The 7,395-nt window shown below is 38.4% G+C and overlaps 1 pseudogene across 1 annotated transcript; it reads right to left on the bottom strand.

Annotated features, from left to right (window-relative positions):
• Positions 1-3,035: 3,035 nt before the first annotated feature.
• LOC149836659 (UDP-glycosyltransferase 88A1 pseudogene) lies at positions 3,036-4,569 on the bottom strand (annotated as a pseudogene). Its single transcript, XR_016432040.1, has one exon. The product of XR_016432040.1 is annotated as a UDP-glycosyltransferase 88A1 pseudogene (transcript).
• Positions 4,570-7,395: the final 2,826 nt, after the last annotated feature.

The raw sequence follows: 7,395 nt of genomic DNA on the forward strand, positions 1-7,395 counted from the left end.
CCTTGTGGGCCCTCATAATCGGGTAAGACTTCTACTTTGAATAGAAGACAAAAGATCTATAAAACAATTTAAATTCAAAACAAGGCTAAGACTTAGACAATTCAAATTTTTTCTGAATAAGTTAAGAAACCAATTAACTTAAGAATCGTTAGAAGGAAATTAAAATCTAGAATTTGAGAGTTGAACCTACCTTTTGGGTTTTTTGAGGGCTATAAAAGGGGGGCCCATTCACACCCCCCCCCTCCCCCATTCTCTCTACACACTCTCTCTAATTCTATCTCCCTCGTCTCTCTCTTCTTTTCTTCCTCCCTCACATTTTGAGTGGACTCCATTAAAAAAAGTGATGGTTACTTAGATATTTTTTTTAAGTCTTGATGATTTAAAAAGGTCACTTTGTGAAAAACGTTGAGGGTGTATTGATGCTTCATGCTAGAATTTAGATTTTATATGTTGCATCATATTTAACATTTATATTGGTGGTTTTGAAATCATTTATATATGTGGTATACCTAGGTCTGCAAATTTGTTAGAAGGTCTTGGATGTGTTCTTGTAAGTCGTGATGCTTTTAAAAATCATTTATGTGAAAAAACATGAACATAGGATTATGATCATGCTAAAAGCTGGACTTTCTTTATATCAACATGCTTATTATTGATGTTAGATATTTTTTAAATCTTGTATGCACCATGCTTAGGTTTGTAATATTGTATGTATGTATTTTATTTTGTTTTTTTCATATGTTGAAGTGAATATGTAATTGCTTGATTAAAAGACTACACACGACCTTGCATTTTGGAGTTGACCAGACTTAAAGAATGATTTAGAACTCCCAAACTATGAACCCTACAACTATAATTTTTTTTGAGAATCTTCTATACACATATAAAAAGTTTCAAAAAAAAATCTAGACTCAGGGGTGACATGGTTTGAGAGAAATACCCTTGGCAAAATGAAACGGAAAATCTGCTCAGTTTTCGAGGATGCTTAGACACAACATGTTGTAGGATTTGTATCCTAAAAAAAATTTGTGACCTGAGGACAAGTTTTTTATATGTATTAGATCTCATGTGGTAGAATAAGAGACAAAAATCTTAGAATTTAACTGGTAGTGTCTGATACCAAATTTTTAATTAATTATTAGTAATCAATTTGAATGCAAGGTTTTTGTTGTCTAAAAGCTAAGACATATAAAAAAAACCCAATAAAAATATAAGATTCTATTTACGTTTGTAGAATTAACGATGGTTGAGGCTTTGATGAATAGCTTGGAACCAAATTCTCGATCTATTATATAATGTTTGAAAAATAGATTTTGGTTTGCAATTTTTATTTTAAGATTTATAATGAATTTTAAGATAAAGTTTTCAGTGTTTTAAAGCTAACACATTTGAGTATCTCTCATAAAAATTTGGAAACCAGATTCATGTTGCATGAACGTAGGTATGTGCTGTAGCAGCAGAGAAATTTCTGCATAGTCAGCCCCATGTTAGGGAACTGGGCGGTTTATACTTATGATGTGTTAAATATATTATATGTTATTAAATTATATGTCATGTTATCTTTACATGCATATATGATGTTATATCATGTGTTATAGGATTTATATGCATGCTATATAATGGTATGTATACGTGACAATGATCCATGCATGGTATTAAGATTATATGCATGCATTAATGAGTTGTGATATATAGTAAACAAACATGATAATGTATGTGGCATGCATGATGTATTGTTACACCTGCATGGCTAATATTGAATGACTGATGTATCATGTATTAATGACATGGTGATATGTGAATGCGTGATATCGTGACATGTTTGTGCATGATAGCTTGATACGTAACATGATAATGTTTGAAACTATATATGTTTGTGACCATTGGAGGCAAATAACCTTGTAGATGGTTAATTAAATTAACACATGCTTGTGCCCAAAATAGAGTTCATGGACATTGAAAATAGTTAATTGTGTTTATGCATGACAATAAAATTAATGAAATAAAGATTGATATGCACATTAATTCTATTAGGGGTTAAGAAAAGAAGGTAAGCGGTAATTTTGGCTCCATGAAAAGTTATTTTAAACACGGAAGGTTGCTTCTTCCCCACAATGGAGATAGGAGATAATGCTATCACTACAATTGCGAGGTGGTATGTGTGTACCTCAGTTGAGCGATGTTTGATATACAGGTTAGAGGTGTTGGGAGTTCTTTCGACAAAGTTCGTCCCTCACCTATCCCTAGTGATGGGTGCATAGTCAGGTCAATAAGCCACAAATTGATTGAATATACCCCTGAGTCATTGCCCCTGATATATGATTGATCTATGTTAGTACCCACAGATATTGGATATCAAAATAATTATTGATTGTGCATTTAGTTTAAGCATTGCATTTATCATTTAAGTAAGAATAACTAAATAAAAGAAATTAAAGCCACCCATACATGAAGAAGATGCTTAACTTGGTAAGTATATGAATTATTTAAATATTCATGCATAATTATGATATATACACATGAGTTGGATGTTTTCATGCTAATTGTAATTGATATCGTGTTTGTAAGGAGATAATTGCTTAATTGTTGTACATATGTGAAATGAATGCATATTCTTTGTATATTTGGTTTTATTCATGTACATTGTGTTATTGTATTTTTCTATTGAGACTCGATTATGAAACATGTAGGAAGGAATTGATCTGCCAAGGTGATGACAGGATGTTGCGACGGTGTTGAGAGCTATTATTTTCATTTTTCAAGATTTCATTTTGAAAAAAACAATCATCATTTATTTTGGACTCAAACTACTCTCTTATTTATTGAAGACATAAGTAATTTAAGTGGTGAATGATATTTTATTTGATTCAGTCTTATGTTAATTGAGTGACTTGTATTTAACTCACCATCGTTATTTATTGAAGACATAAGTAATTTAACTCACCTGAGGTTTTAACCAAAATTATAACGATATTTCTATTATTTAAAAAATTCGTGTATTTTTAGGTTAAAATTTTGGGGTATTAGGACACAAATGGTTTAAATAAAACATATTATTCTCATGTTCAGATAAAAAAAAAGATTATATATCATCATTCATCACACATGGTCCACAATCTTTTAATAGACAGCATTGGTGGCTTCCACCTTGACCTTCCACGCATCAGCCAACCTTGCCAGGGTCACCCAGGATGACCCTCCCTCCTTGACCGCCGCAGCTGCCGCGTCCCTAGCCGCTTCGGCGCTCTTCCTCAGCCGATACCCCTCCTCGGACCCGACCAACAATTGGGTGCACCTCTCGACCTCGGCCGCGCTCACCATGTCATCGGGGCCCTCCCTTACCGACACAGCCAGACCCATCTCACCCACCAGCAAGACCCGGTTGATCCGTTGTTCGGCGTACAACGGCCAGGCGGCCATGGGCACACCTGCGGCAATGCTCTCCAGCACTGAGTTCCACCCGCAATGCGTTACGAACCCACCTACGGCAATGTGGCTCAACACCCTTGCCTGTGGGGCCCACGACCTCAACACCAACCCCCTTCCACGTGTTCGGTCCACAAACCCATCCGGAAGGAATTTCACCGGGTCTGAATCAAGAGTCACCAAGTTCACTCCCGAACTGCCTGGTGGGTTCCGAACCACCCAGAGGAATCGTTGCCCGCTCCGATCGAGCCCGTTCGCAATCTCCGTGAGCTGAGCCAGGGAGAACCGACCCAGGCTCCCAAAGCATAGGAATACCACACTCCGTTCCGGCTGCGAGTCGAGCCAGCCAAGGCACTCGGCGTCGCTGTCCGTCTCCTTCCCGGTAGCGATCACGGGTCCGATCGCGTAGATCGGAGGTGTAGGCCCATCCGGTACACACAGACCCTCAGCGATTGTCCCGAGGGGTCGGGGCTCGAGTGCGTCGAAGGTGTTGACTATGATCCCCTGGGCATGGCTTACCTGGGCGAACACCTTTAAAAACCAATGATACGATTCGTTCCGATCCATCATCGGCGAGGGCATGTCCAAAGATGTCATGGGCGGGATCCCCGGAATATCCAGATCTGCATCGAGTTGACGGAAGCTAAGGTCCGTTTGGCGATGCAGCACGTTAACGTACAGCAAAGCCGCTAGGGCTCCAGCAGGAGAAGTGTAGTAAACGTACACCGGCACAGGCACGCCTAAACTCGCTGCAACGCTCATGGAAGAGACGCAGAAGAAGTCGATGATAAAGGCTATGATGCTAGAGTCCTTGGAGATGCTCTCCAAAGCTTCCTTGACGTGGGGCTTGCACTCGTTTAGGAACTCGAAGATGAGGAGCTCGTGGTGGTCGGCGTGATCGAGGGAAAGCTTCACGGGGGGCAAATCGACGAAGGAGATGGGGAGGCCGGAGGACTGGACGGTTTTGATGTAAGGGTGGGCGTCGCCGAGGTTGAAGGGAGGGGTGGCGATGAGGATGGTGATGGGGAGGCCAAGGCGGAGGTGGAGGAGCTTACCGAGCTCGACCATGGTCACCAAGTGTCCCATGCCCGGGGATGGGAAGAGAACCAGAGTTTGCTGCTCCATTTGACAATTATCTAGTTTACTATTGATCATTTAATGAAACCAGAACGGCTCTTATATTCGAAAAATTGGGCAAGTTGGTAGAGGTTTGTCAGCCCCAACTTACTGTTTATAATCTTAACCGGCAGGTCAGAAGCTGATTCTTAACACCATTGACTACAAGTTGATCCACCGGCTAGTCCTTTTAATATTCATTGTCCATTTGAACGTTAGATCAGTTTCTGGATATCAAAGAGATTTCTGCAAATGAAAATCTCAATGTGGTTGATTTGATCTATTTTGCTCTGCCTGCTATTCTAGCTATTTATCCTCTCTATCCCCAGTTTCTTCTTCTTCTTTTTAATATTTTGTGTGGTAATAATTACTATTGAAATGGATTCTTCTTTATTTTTAACCGATTCAAAGTGATTCAACTCGATTCAGTTCGGCCCAGTTCTGTTTTTTTTTTTTTTGGAAAACCAAATCGATTCATAAACTGATTCTGGCGATATTGATAAAACCTCCTTTAAAACCTTTTCAAACTTTGGCTGGCATACAGTTGTTAAAACCCTTGAGGTGCCTCCTGACCACTGGAGAGTACACCCAGCTTTAACCTTGCTGCAAGGGATGCCACCCATAGGTTTCAAACTTGTGTCTACCCGTCAACTTGGTGACATTCACAAGTAGCCCGTACCCAGATGAACAGAGCCCTTGTAGGCACCGATTTTCAAATACTATAAGCTTCCTCCAGAGCATATGGCATTTTGTATGTGAATATGATATCTAAGGAGACGGGTCATATTATAGTATGATGAATATCCGGCCAACATATTTCGTAAGCCCTCTCACTAATTTCTGATCCAAACCTGGATTTAACATATATATCAGATGTGATAATTTTAGTTAATTTGCCACTTAAAATCACATAAAATGATCTTAAACTCATAAGATTTAGATGATGCAAGAAAATTATTTAAATTGCACTCAGTAATGCTACGAGATATAGCTGTGAAGTATTCAAATCTTTTGATTTACAGCAAATTAGGTGCCAACTAAATCGTGGCTGTCGCAACTTAATGGATCCAAATTTACTTTTGATAAAGATAGCACGGGGGTGCACACGGATCCAAAACTCTCTCTCTCTCTCTCACACACATGCACACCCACAGGCTGATGTACGGCGGTGTACGGCACTCATGCTATCTCAGTCGAGACTCGTACACCCGACTGAGCACCACACGGCACTCAGTCGAGACCCCGGATATAGTACCTGTTCCGGGGGTGCACATATAACCTGCCCGGAGCAATAAGCTATGTGAAGCCATGTTAGAGGGACACCTCATTTTGGGTTCATGTCCCTCGTGACACATAAGCAGACATGATCGAACACAGATGTCGATGCTGACATGTATTTTAATAATATTTTAATGTTTTAGTGTTATTTTATTAAAAATTATTTTTAGCATTCAAAATATTAAAAATGTTTTTTATTAGTTACAAAAAATATGTATCCTCGTGTCCTATATTTCAAAAATTAACTTTAAAAACTTGCAAGTGTATCACATGTATCCACATAGCCCTCATGGGATTCGAACCTCTGACCTATTGTTTCATTTTTTATTTAAAGAAAATCGGTTGGTCATAATAGTGCAACCTAACCGCCCAAAGCTATCTCATTTAACCCGGTGAATGAAATACTACAGCTCAAATTTTAAGCAACTGGGAAGTTGAAACTACTAGAGTTATAATATATTAGTATTAGTTAAGAAATCTAAATTACAAATTGCAACATGTAACCAATGATGAATTTCTAAATAAAAAAACACAATTAATTACGAAACAAGAATCAAGAATACAAAAAAAATAGAATGACGTTAGGACACAGCATCCAATGTTTATGAAGCATGAATGTTTTGTATTATACTATGGTTAGGGGTGTCAACGGGTAGGGTTTACCCGGAGACACTACAAGAAAATTGTGAATCAGCGACCGTTGCTATCCGTCACTAAGTGTGTTTAGCGACGGATTAGCGATGGATAGCATCCGTCGCATATTCTTGATCGCTAATTAACGACATAACTTATCTCTCGCTAATCCATCGCTAATTCGTGACGGATTAGCGATAGACTTGATCCATCGTGAGTTCGTCTCTAAATAAGCATGGTTTTGGTTTTGCGATAAATACATATCCGTTGCTATTTTAGCGACGGATTAGCGATGGATTACATTCCATCGCAAAGCCAAATATTAGCGATGGATAATATCCATCGCTAATCCGTTGCAAAATTTCAAAAAAAAAAATTTAAAAATTTTGTTTGAAATATAAATATTTGAAAAGTATGCACAAAATGAGAATGTCAAAAGTATGTACAAAATATACTGTCACTAACCATGGATATCATGTGCAGCTATGCACGTGTAGGACCAAAGCCACCAATAACAGTGTTGACCATTTCTCTCACAAGAAATTTTAAAATTAATCATCTATGGTCGACATTTTCTTCCTCTGAAAGCAACATTTCATTGAATTTGAGAAAAACATTCTTAAAGAGATTTTAATTTGAAAATATAAGAAACGACTACAGAAATTTCATTCAATAGTATCCAAAATGGTTGGAACAAAAAAAAAACCAACAAAATGAGAGAGAACAAAAACAAAACAATTTTTTTTTACATTTACAGAAACACCCAACCACAATGAATGAAGAAATATAGGAGACATCACCTAGGAGGCCTCTTGCTAAGAAAATCATTCGCTTGAGCCAATGAAGGCTTGAACAGATTGAGCCTCGCAGCCAAAGCGTCCTGAAACAGAACAGATCCGCCCATTGCTCTGCCTCAAAACAAAGAAACAAAAAAATTTCAAA

The sequence above is a fragment of the Nuphar pumila genome, chromosome 5, assembly GCF_984573655.1.
Source record: "Nuphar pumila chromosome 5, dmNupPumi1.hap1.1, whole genome shotgun sequence".
NCBI classification, from domain to species: domain Eukaryota; kingdom Viridiplantae; phylum Streptophyta; class Magnoliopsida; order Nymphaeales; family Nymphaeaceae; genus Nuphar; species Nuphar pumila.